General features: G+C 44.7%; 3 non-coding genes across 3 annotated transcripts in view; all 3 read right to left on the bottom strand.

Moving 5' to 3' along the window:
- LOC139997484 (large subunit ribosomal RNA) overlaps positions 1 to 747 on the bottom strand; it is a 4,174-nt gene extending 3,427 nt beyond the window's left edge. Inside the window, exon 1 of the ribosomal RNA XR_011802858.1 lies at positions 1 to 747. This exon is cut by the window's left edge and continues 3,427 nt beyond it. This is a non-coding gene — a ribosomal RNA (large subunit ribosomal RNA).
- Positions 748 to 2,875: 2,128 nt separating this feature from the next.
- Positions 2,876 to 3,030, bottom strand: LOC139997481 (5.8S ribosomal RNA). The gene has a single exon (XR_011802855.1). It is a non-coding gene; the product is annotated as a 5.8S ribosomal RNA (ribosomal RNA).
- Positions 3,031 to 5,864: 2,834 nt separating this feature from the next.
- LOC139997483 (small subunit ribosomal RNA) lies at positions 5,865 to 7,788 on the bottom strand. Its single transcript, XR_011802857.1, has one exon. It is a non-coding gene; the product is annotated as a small subunit ribosomal RNA (ribosomal RNA).
- Positions 7,789 to 12,500: the final 4,712 nt, after the last annotated feature.

Below are 12,500 nucleotides of genomic sequence, written 5' to 3'. Positions count from 1 at the left end.
CACATTCGAGAATGGATTGGTTGCGGCCCGATACCGTCTAGTGTACCGTCGTGCAGTCGGCCGGGCGACCGAGGGTCTGCCGCGTGCGCCGAAGCGACGCGACAGTCACCCGCTCGGGCCGTAGACCGACACACAACGGGTCGCGACGTTCTACTAGGGGAGAAGTGCACGACTACGACGCCGGAGCGTTCGAATCGAAGGTGGCGTGCCCTCGCCAATGGAACCACGAAGGCCCACCCGGAGCATCGCTCACCAACGATCACCGACGCCGTCGACGATGAATCTCCCCATTCGATCTTTTGGGTTTCTCAGGTTTACCCCTGAACGGTTTCACGTACTCTTGAACTCTCTCTTCAAAGTTCTTTTCAACTTTCCCTCACGGTACTTGTTCGCTATCGGTCTCGTGGTTGTATTTAGCCTTAGATGGAGTTTACCACCAACTTAGGGCTGCACTCTCAAGCAACCCGACTCTAAGGAGAGATCCTCCCGAAACGCGTTCCGGTCACTACGGGCCTGGCACCCTCTGTGGGTACATGGCCCCATTCAAGATGGACTTGGACGCGGTTCGACGTCACGGGATAAACGGATCCTCCCGAACACTACATTTCCCAACGGCGGAACCGCGGGATTCAGTGCTGGGCTAATTCCTGTTCGCTCGCCGCTACTAAGGAAATCCTTGTTAGTTTCTTTTCCTCCGCTTAGTAATATGCTTAAATTCAGCGGGTGATCTCGCCTACTCTGAGGTCGCTTCAACGTCACGACACGGTGACAATTTTTTTTTTCAAAGAAAAAAAAATTTCGTGCCATGTGGGCGCGATTCGAGAAAAGCAAGACGGTTTGATAACAATGCGACAGAGGGTCTTTATTTTTATTTCTCTCTCCGAGAATCGCCTCAAAGAGAAAAAAAAATAAAAAAAAAAAATTAATTCGAATAGAATCGAGAACCTTATATTCTATCTCGATCGAGAAACGTTTTATGCATCTCGCCAAAGTGCCTTTTAAACTTCGTTCGTCGTATCATGTTCGAGCTAAGACTCACGCAAGACACCCGTAACGATCTCCGGTTTTTAACGCCCGTCCTCTTTGTATAATATATATATATATATATACACGTGTTATGTATAATATATCTCCCGTAGCCGTTTCTCTCTTCTCGACGATTCCAGCGGTTCCTTGTTTTCGCCTGTTATTGCTGGCACAGAGATCGAACACGCGACATGTATATAACATATCGGTTTCTTTGCTCTGTACCAACGACGAAAACGCACGGGAACTCACGCAAGTGGAAAAGCGAGCGCGAGACGTACACAACGGGGTGAATTTATTACTCGGGGACTGGACGACCGGCGATACGTTAGGATGCGCGGTCCAGCGATAGACGACGAAGAGACATGGGATGACCAACGATCTCTTTTTCTCTAATACTCGGAGCGCCGAATCGCCTTAAAGCAAAAAAAAATCACACGCGCGTACGTCGTACGTACGGCGCGTGTATACCTCGTCTCTAATCAAGTTTCGTTAGTCTTTCTCGAGCCTCGCCAAAGAGGATCGTTCTCTTCCTCTGCGCGATCTCTCCGTGCCAATGTCAGAGATTATTCTCTTTCGCACGACGACGAAAACGACTATTTTCGACGATCCGAACAACTTTGTAACGGACTCACATGCACATCTTAAAATCGAGTACAGAAACGTTGCGCAACACCGTGAGCTTTTCTCTTCTTCGTCACCCTTAAATATAGCCGATCGTAGACGCACGCTAGATCGTAACACACTTTTCGTTGATTTCCGACGAACGTGGCTTTGGGCCAGGCGCGCGGGCAGAGAGATACGCGACCGACGGGGAAAAATTCGTCCCGATACATGTACGCGTACTCTCCGATCTCCGCGCAACGCTGGGGATCATCTCCCTAAGTCATCAGCGTTCGAAGAAATCTCGTGTGTCCGTTCCCGGATCTACGGCTTTCTCTGGGTTCGCGAAGAACAGAAAAAAGCACAGAGGATGAAAAACGCAACGACGACCCATCGATGCGACGGTCCTCGTTGTCTTCTCGTCAGTCGTCTCGCGCCTGCAGAATACATCTCTGCCGCACGAACAGACGGAGTGGGTATTCGATCCCTGGGGCTGTACGAGTAAAAACATCTTGATGAAAAGACGGTTGTGTTTCTTTAAGGCACACAGTTTTTCGTTACGCCACCAAGTTTAGGTTTAGGTTTTAATATCTTGGTTCTCTTTTCTCTCCTCTCTCGACTGACTTTGTTCAAAAATATTTTTGCTTTCTCTCAGTCTCGCCAAAAATTCATTTAAGACGACGTCGGGGGCGCGGTCATTCGTGCTTATCGAAGACTAACAAAACGTAGCAGAGGCTGATACAAAAAGAAAAAAAAAATCGGCCACGAAGAAAACTCGCTCTGTGTATCTCGATAACCGCGTCGACGACGACGGTTCTCTCCGCGCTCTTTTAATTCGTATCCTTCTTCTTGCGCTTCGTCCGACTCAGAAACGTTCGTAAAACACGAACGACGGCGGGTTGTCAAGCCAAGAAGGGACAGAGAAGAGACGGAGGTAGTTTTGCGAGTCTCCCGTGAACGCGATAGATTTTTCATATATATTTGTATCGAGAGCATGCGTACGCCGGTCTCCACACGATCCAGCGACGAACGCCGACGAACGTCCAACAATCGCTCGTACGTCGCGTACGAGCCCTCGACCGCTCTTTAATTCGTATTCTTTTGCTTGGCGCTCGTCCTCCGACTCAGAAACGTTCGTTTAAAGATAAAACGAACGACGGCGGGCTGTCGACGAGGCAAGAAAGAACAGAGAGATACGGACCGAGAGCAACGATACGCAACGCAAGCAGTCTTAGGTTTACGTGAGCAACCCTCAGCCAGGCGTGGTCCAGGAATTGTATCCGTGGACCGCAATGTGCGTTCGAAATGTCGATGTTCATGTGTCCTGCAGTTCACACGTTGACGCGCAATTAGCTGCGTTCTTCATCGACCCACGAGCCAAGTGATCCACCGTTCAGGGTAATCGTTTATGCATGGATTTTTGTTTGTGTACTCAGGTTTTTGTACTCTTATTCTCGGTTCGAAAGAAGCCGATATCCGACAAACGTCCGACCAACGGGAATCGAACGCGCGGAAGTCGCCATATGATTGACGACACGAAAATACGTTCGAAAACGAAATCGGACGGACTGCGCGACGACACACGCAGCCCGCCGACCGGGCGTAAAGTGCATTATAATATATAACAACCAACGAGATCGAAGCTCCGTTCGTCAGGAAACGACGGGGATATAACACCCGATTCTGAATCCTCTGTACAGCACACGATCTCGCGAAGAAAGCGCACGGTGGCTAGCCCATGATATATATATATGTTCGTTCCTCTCGTCCAGTTATTCGAAGCAAACAGCCGATATGCATCTCCATCGTTCGGGTAAAAAAAAATCGATGGGACGCGCACGGTCGTAGTCTTCCTCGCGCGGTCGTTTCTTCCCGATAGCCAGAAGCAGAGTTTGAAAAACTCTAGCGACGGAACGAGGCATTAGACTCTCGACAACGAGGATACAGACACGGCGGCGCGGTCCCCTCTGAATCGACTTCGGTGGTTCAGGTAAAAATAAAAAAAATCGATGGGACGCGCACGGTCGTCCTTCCTCTTCCTCGCGCGCGGTCTATTCTTCCCGATAGCCAGAAGCAGAGTTTGAAAAACTCTAGCGACGGAACGAGGCATTAGACTCGCGACAACGAAGATAGAGAGACGGCCGGCGGTCCCCTCTGAATCCACTTTGGTCGCTCAGGTAAAAATAAAAAAAAATTCGAAAGGGACGCGCACGGTCGTCCTTCCTCTTCCTCGCGCGGTCTTTTCTTCCCGATAGCCAGAAGCAGAGTTTGAAAAACTCTAGCGACGGAACGAGGCATTAGACTCTCGACAACGAGGATAGAGAGACGGCCGGCGGTCCCCTCCGAACGGATGGCGACAACGACGACTAAAGCGCGAAAAATCGCGACGAAAAGGAACGCATCTCCGTTCAGGTGTATGTGTGTGCGTGCGTTTAAAAAAAATTCGATGGGACTCGCAGCCATCGGCCTCGCGCGGTCGTTTCTTCCCGATAGCCAGAAGCAGAGTTTGAAAAACTCTAGCGACGGAACGAGGCATATGACTCACGACAACGAGGATATGGACAGGCGGTCCCCTCTGAACGGGTCGACGAGACGATGGTAAAAGAGACGAACCGGACGAAACTTCCGTCGATCAGGTAAAAATAAAAAAAAATTCGATGGGACGCGCACGGTCGTCGTCGTCGTCTTCCTCGCGCGGTCGTTTCTTCCCGATAGCCAGAAGCAGAGTTTGAAAAACTCTAGCGACGGAACGAGGCATATGACTCACGACAACGAGGATAGAGAGACGGCCGGCGGTCCCCTCTGAATCGACTTCGGTGGTTCAGGTAAAAATAAAAAAAATCGATGGGACGCGCACGGTCGTCGTTCCTCTTCCTCGCGCGCGGTCTATTCTTCCCGATAGCCAGAAGCAGAGTTTGAAAAACTCTAGCGACGGAACGAGGCATTAGACTCGCGAGGATAGAGAGACGGCCGGCGGTCCCCTCCGAACCAACTTCGTCTAGTTAAGAATCGTTATACTCTTTACCATCACTCGCACTGGTATATATCTTTTCGGGCCAACATCCACGCAATGCGTTTTCGTTCTAGGTTACCCGATCCACGAGTACGAACGTACAACGTGGTTTCGTTTTGTCGAACATCGTATATCGTTCGCCGTTGAAACGAACGACAACGAAACGACATAGGAAGAACGAACGCCCTTTGGGTAGGAAGCACGTTTCGAGGAACGACGAGAGTTTGGAGAGACGCGCGAGATAGCTGGAGACGCGCAGATATAGGTATCCATGGATCTTCGAAGAGAACCTTCGAAGATATATAATTCGGTATCCTATTTTTCTGCGGCTCGCTATTCGCGTTCTTTCGCTCTCGTCGACGACTCGTTATAGACGCTTCGTTCGATCCCAAAGAGCAGTCTTCCTTATGTCCCGTTGCTAGGAGGTGAGGCCTACGCAACGCAACTACGAAATATAGAAGAGGTGTGAGCAGTGATCTCTCCGACACGAGGCACTTTAGAGATTTTAGTTTATATATTATATTGTTCGTTCGTTGGATTTCCACGATGCAAATACGAAATACGAGATCGTGACGGCGGGTCTTTCTGTGTACGACCTCACGCAGGCGCCTCGATCGCATTTCTCATTACACGTGGTTTCCACTGTAACTTTTAGTTTTTTCGATATGTGTTCAGCTCAAGTTCCCTCACATATCGTTATTATTATTATTATTATTATTATTAATAGTAGCGGTTTCGTGTTATAGGATTCGGAGACGGCGGGTCTTTCTGTGTACGACCTCACGCAAGCGCCTCGAGAATCTTTTTAAGTTTTCCGTGTGTTATATTATTCGGAGACGGCGGGTCTTTCTGTTTACGACCTCACGCAGGCGCCTCGAGAATATTTTTAAGTTTTTCGTTTGTTATAATATTATTCGGAGACGGCGGGTCTTTCTGTGTACGACCTCACGCAGGCGCCTCGAATTATTCGTGTAAAAGTATATCTCTTCATCCCGATGATCGAGAGAGAGTGCCACACTCTTCGTATAGTTTCGTAACTGGAGCGTCTCCCACCTCCTTATTGTAAAAAATTTGGCTTTTGTCAAAGTATATAGCTTGTTAATACGTCGTATATACTTTGTGTCGATATAGGAGGAGTACGGCTCCTTACCGACGATATTATATATATTTTATTATACAGTGTTCAAGTCAAATATATTCTTTGTGTTTTTGTATTTTTCGTTAATGATCCTTCCGCAGGTTCACCTACGGAAACCTTGTTACGACTTTTACTTCCTCTAAATGATCAAGTTTGGTCATCTTCCCGGTAACATCGGCAATGCTTATCACATTGGCCGCGCACCAGTCCGAAGACCTCACTAAATCATTCAATCGGTAGTAGCGACGGGCGGTGTGTACAAAGGGCAGGGACGTAATCAACGCGAGCTTATGACTCGCGCTTACTGGGAATTCCTCGTTCATGGGGAATAATTGCAAGCCCCAATCCCTAGCACGAAGGAGGTTCAGCGGGTTACCCGGGCCTTTCGGCCAGGGAAAACACGCTGATTCCTTCAGTGTAGCGCGCGTGCGGCCCAGAACATCTAAGGGCATCACAGACCTGTTATTGCTCAATCTCGTGCGGCTAGAAGCCGCCTGTTCCTCTAAGAAGATTTGTTTGTACGTTGGTAGTAAAAACCCGCCGACCGAAGCCGGGGGCCTTCGAGATACCATAATTTACGTCTATTTAGCAGGCTAGAGTCTCGTTCGTTATCGGAATTAACCAGACAAATCGCTCCACCAACTAAGAACGGCCATGCACCACCACCCACCGAATCAAGAAAGAGCTATCAATCTGTCAATCCTTCCGGTGTCCGGGCCTGGTGAGGTTTCCCGTGTTGAGTCAAATTAAGCCGCAGGCTCCACTCCTGGTGGTGCCCTTCCGTCAATTCCTTTAAGTTTCAGCTTTGCAACCATACTTCCCCCGGAACCCAAAAGCTTTGGTTTCCCGGAAGCTGCCCGCCGAGTCATCGGAGGAACTTCGGCGGATCGCTGGCTGGCATCGTTTATGGTTAGAACTAGGGCGGTATCTGATCGCCTTCGAACCTCTAACTTTCGTTCTTGATTAATGAAAACATTTTTGGCAAATGCTTTCGCTTCTGTCCGTCTTGCGACGATCCAAGAATTTCACCTCTAACGTCGCAATACGAATGCCCCCATCTGTCCCTATTAATCATTACCTCGGGGCTCCGAAAACCAACAAAATAGAACCGAGGTCCTATTCCATTATTCCATGCACACAGTATTCAGGCGAAGGTAGCCTGCTTTAAGCACTCTAATTTGTTCAAAGTAAACGTATCGGCCCACCTCGACACTCAGTGAAGAGCACCGCGATGGGATATTAGTTGGACCGCCCCGCGAGGAGCTAAGCCCACCGATAGGACGTACCACATAATGCCAGTTAAACACCGCGAGCGGTGAACCGACACTGTGACACACAGATTCAACTACGAGCTTTTTAACCGCAACAACTTTAATATACGCTATTGGAGCTGGAATTACCGCGGCTGCTGGCACCAGACTTGCCCTCCAATTGGTCCTCGTTAAAGGATTTAAAGTGTACTCATTCCGATTACGGGGCCTCGGATGAGTCCCGTATCGTTATTTTTCGTCACTACCTCCCCGTGCCGGGAGTGGGTAATTTGCGCGCCTGCTGCCTTCCTTGGATGTGGTAGCTGTTTCTCAGGCTCCCTCTCCGGAATCGAACCCTGATTCCCCGTTACCCGTTACAACCATGGTAGGCGCAGAACCTACCATCGACAGTTGATAAGGCAGACATTTGAAAGATGCGTCGCCGGTGCTAGATGACCATGCGATCAGCACAAAGTTATTCAGAGTCACCAAAACAAACGATGGACGAACGGACGAGCCATCCGCCACCGATTGGTTTTGATCTAATAAAAGCATTCGTACCATCTCTGGTACGAATCTGTTTGCATGTATTAGCTCTAGAATTACCACAGTTATCCAAGTAAGTTTAAGTATGATCTAAGAAACCATAACTGATTTAATGAGCCATTCGCGGTTTCACCTTAATGCGGCATGTACTGAGACATGCATGGCTTAATCTTTGAGACAAGCATATGACTACTGGCAGGATCAACCAGGGAACTTTGTATTTTATATATATATTATATATTAGAGTCAAAAGACTCTCTTTTTAAAATAGCCTCAGAGTGTCGTAGGTGGGTCCGTAACACCGTACGACGAGACTTTTCGTTCTTAGTGAACGTTCGACGACACCCTTTTAATTCCCGTTGTAACGTCGAACGCCACTACTCTCTCTCATTTCGCCACTCTCTCTTTACTTTCTTTCGTTCGTTTGATTGTTTGTGTGGAATATTTTAAGATCATTCTGTTCATAGGATCATTCTGTAAGAATGGTTTGTTGGTTGAACGAATATGCCTTAGCGGTAAAAAGCACGTAAACTGCATGCTGAACGTACCGTCCTCGTAAGAAACATATTCGTTCGTTCTTTTGATATTCTCCAATCAGAAAGAACGCACTTCCTAAAAGGTAGTACGCTCCCCATTAGCCTTTCGTATGTTTAAAACGTACTGCGTACGCTATAACATAAGTTTTGGAACGGTCTCTGCCGAACCAGCATGAATTGATACTCAGTTAGTAACAAGCACACTGCCCTAACTTTTTTTAAAGTTAGTGCGAGCATACAGGATCCAGCTTCCCGACTAAGGGGAACCTTGCCACGTTATTTGGTCATTACGTCCAGGACAGCGACCCGCGGCGCAGCAGTGTAGAGAAAGAGTCGATACGAGAACGAAGGAACAGTCGAGAAATAGTAAAAAAGTTCACTAAGACTCGAGGAGCGGTGACTGAATTCTCAACCGAGGCCGTAGAATAGCCACGCGCTCGACGCTGTTCCGTCCGGACCGTCCGACTCGACGTGTCTCTTATAGATACCAAAGCGCCGGCCGGACGGTCGGCGCCGGCCGGGCCAGCGGCCGGGCGCTTACCATGTAAAACCTCCGTTAGAGCGTACCGTCGGACTTAGTCTCTGAAACGCTCGACCACTTTTTTCGAATAAACTACCCTTAGAAAACATCCTATCGTCGAGATATTTTAACGCACCGCTTATTTTAATATTTCAAACGAGTTTTTATCGAAAAATTTAATTTTTTTTTTTTTTTCAAAATCGCATCAGTAAACCACCTCTTTTAACGAATACGGACAAAAACCACGTTCTTAATCGATTAGAACACGTTAAAACAACGAGAAATATGCAAAAAAATATATACCTTGCAACGTTAATTAACGAAAAAATTAAACAAATATCGCAGTCGTGTCAGTTCGACGGACACTAATTTTTTAAAAAATTCGAAAAAAACGTTTAATCCAGTTGTATTTAATAGAGATATAACCGTTTCTGCAAAAATATTTATACCTTATAACGCTTTTTAACGAAATAACTCGAAATAAGCTTTTCGGACTTTTCCGCCGGCCGAAATTTTTCTAAGTCCCAACGTACCGTCGGACTTAGTCTCTGAAACGCTCGACCACTTTGTTCCAATAAAGTACCCTTATAAAACGTCCTATCGTCGAGATATTTTAACGCACCGCTTATTTTAATATTTTAAACGAGTTTTTATCGAAAAATTTAATTTTTTTTTTTTTTTTCAAAATCGCATCAGTAAACCACCTCTTTTAACGAATACGGACAAAAACCACGTTCTTAATCGATTAGAACACGTTGAAACAACGAGAAATATGCAAAAAAATATATACCTTGCAACGTTAATTAACGAAATAATTAAACAAATATCGCAGTCGTGTCAGTTCGTCGAACACAAATTTTTTAAAAAATTCGAAAAAACGTTTAATCCAGTTGTATTTAATAGAGATATAACCGTTTCCGCAAAAATATTTATACCTTATAACGCTTTTTAACGAAATAACTCGAAATAAGTATTTCGGACTTTTCCGCCGGCCGAAATTTTTCTAAGTCCCAACGTACCGGTCCAGAATGAGACAAAGTTCCAAAGGCCCGGTCGTATCCGTCCGTTTTTTTTTAACCTTCCACGGACGAAATAAACGTTTAATCCCGACGTAAAATACAATAATATAGCGATTTATATAAAAATATTCATACCTCATAACGCTTTTTAACGAAATAACTCGAAAAAACTTTTCGGTCCGAAATTTTTCTAAGTCCCTACGTACCGCTCGAGAATGCGACTAAGTTCCAACGTCCCGGGCGCGATCATACTTTTTTTATATAACTTTTCAGCGACGAAATAAATGCTTAATCCCGATGTAAAACGTCATTTTAAAGCGATTTATGCAAGAATATTCGCACCTTATAACGCTTTTAAGCGAAATAATTCAAAAAAACCTTTCGAATAAAAAATTTTTTTTTAACGTTTTCGGGACCAAATAAACGTTTAATCCCGACGTAAAATATAATAATACAACGATTTATATAAAAATATTAATACCTCATAACGCTTTTTAACGAAATAACTCGAAAAAACTTTTCGGTCGAAAATTTTTCTAAGTCCCTACGTACCGGTGGAGAGTATGACCAAGTCCGACGGGCCGAGTCGCGTCGGTCCACTATTTTTTTTTAACGTTTTCGGGACCAAATAAACGTTTAATCCCGACGTAAAATATAATAATATAGCGATTTATATAAAAATATTCGTACCTTATAACGCTTTTTAACGAAATAACTCGAAAAAACTTTTCGGTCGAAAATTTTTCTAAGTCCCTACGTACCGGTGGAGAGTATGACCAAGTCCGACGGGCCGAGTCGCGTCGGTCCACTATTTTTCTTTAACGTTTTCGGGACCAAATAAACGTTTAATCCCGACGTAAAATATAATAATATAGCGATTTATATAAAAATATTCGTACCTTATAACGCTTTTTAACGAAATAACTCGAAAAAACTTTTCGGTCGAAAATTTTTCTAAGTCCCTACGTACCGGTGGAGAGTATGACCAAGTCCGACGGGCCGAGTCGCGTCGGTCCACTATTTTTTTTTAACGTTTTCGGGACCAAATAAACGTTTAATCCCGACGTAAAATATAATAATATAGCGATTTATATAAAAATATTCATACCTTATAACACTTTTAAGCGAAATAACTCGAAAAAACTTTTCGGTCGAAAATTTTTCTAAGTCCCTACGTACCGGTGGAGAGTATGACCAAGTCCGACGGGCCGAGTCGCGTCGGTCCACTATTTTTTTTTAACGTTTTCGGGACCAAATAAACGTTTAATCCCGACGTAAAATATAATAATATAGCGATTTATATAAAAATATTCATACCTTATAACACTTTTAAGCGAAATAACTCGAAAAAACTTTTCGGTCGAAAATTTTTCTAAGTCCCTACGTACCGGTGGAGAGTATGACCAAGTCCGACGGGCCGAGTCGCGTCGGTCCACTATTTTTCTTTAACGTTTTCGGGACCAAATAAACGTTTAATCCCGACGTAAAATATAATAATATAGCGATTTATATAAAAATATTCATACCTTATAACACTTTTAAGCGAAATAACTCGAAAAAACTTTTCGGTCGAAAATTTTTCTAAGTCCCTACGTACCGGTGGAGAGTATGACAAAGTCCGACGGGCCGAGTCGCGTCGGTCCACTATTTTTTTTTAACGTTTTCGGGACCAAATAAACGTTTAATCCCGACGTAAAACTTAATAACATTCCCATTTATATAAAAATATTCGTACCTCATAACGCTTTTTAACGAAATAACTCGAAAAAACTTTTCGGTCCGAAATTTTTCTAAGTCCCTACGTACCGCTCGAGAATGCGACTAAGTTCCAACGTCCCGGGCGCGATCGTACTTTTTTTATATAACTTTCCAGCGACGAAATAAACGCTTAATCCCGATGTAAAACGTCATTTTAAAGCGATTTATGCACAAATATTAGCACCTTGTAACGCTTTTAAGCGAAAAAATTCGAAAAAACGGTTCGATTAAAAAATTTTTTTTAAAGTTCTCGGGACGAAATAAACGCTTAATCCCGACGTAGAAATACATAATATTCCCATTTATATAAAAATATTCATACCTCGTAACGCTTTTAAGCGAGATAACTCGAAATAACTTTTCGGTCCGAAATTTTTCTAAGTCCCTACGTACCGGCCGGGGGATCGACGAAGTGCCAACCTCCCGGTCATGTCGGTCCGGAGGGGGCAATTTTTTAAAAAAATAAAACGAAATCGTTACGTTCGACTAGAATTCGTCGAACCATAACGATTTCTATAAAAATATTCATACCTCGTAACGCTTTTAAGCGAAATAACTCGAAATAACGTTTCGGTCCGAAATTTTTCTAAGTCCCAACGTACCGCTCGAGAATGCGACTAAGTTCCAACGTCTCGGGCGCGATCGTAAATTTTTTACGGCACCTTTCGGGGACGAAATAAACGCTTAATCCCGATGTAAAACGTCATTTTAAAGCGATTTATGCAAGAATATTCGCACCTTATAACGCTTTTAAGCGAAAAAATTCGAAAAAACGGTTCGATTAAAAATTTTTTTTTAACGTTGTCGGGACGAAATAAACGCTTAATCCCGACGTAGAAATACGTAATATTGCTATTTATGTAAAAATATATACGCATCATAACGCTTTTAAGCGAGATAACTCGAAATAACTTTTCGGTCCGGAATTTTTCTAAGTCCCTACGTCCCGGCCGGGGGATCGACGAAGTGCCAACCGCCCGGTCATGTCGGTCCGGAGGGGGCAATTTTTTAAAAAAATAAAACGAAATCGTTACGTTCGACTAGAATTCGTCGAACCATAACGATTTCTATAAAAATATTCATACCTCGTA

The sequence above is a fragment of the Bombus fervidus genome, unplaced genomic scaffold (assembly GCF_041682495.2).
Source record: "Bombus fervidus isolate BK054 unplaced genomic scaffold, iyBomFerv1 scaffold0094, whole genome shotgun sequence".
NCBI lineage: Eukaryota > Metazoa > Arthropoda > Insecta > Hymenoptera > Apidae > Bombus > Bombus fervidus.
This window is presented reverse-complemented; position numbering and strand designations above follow the sequence as displayed.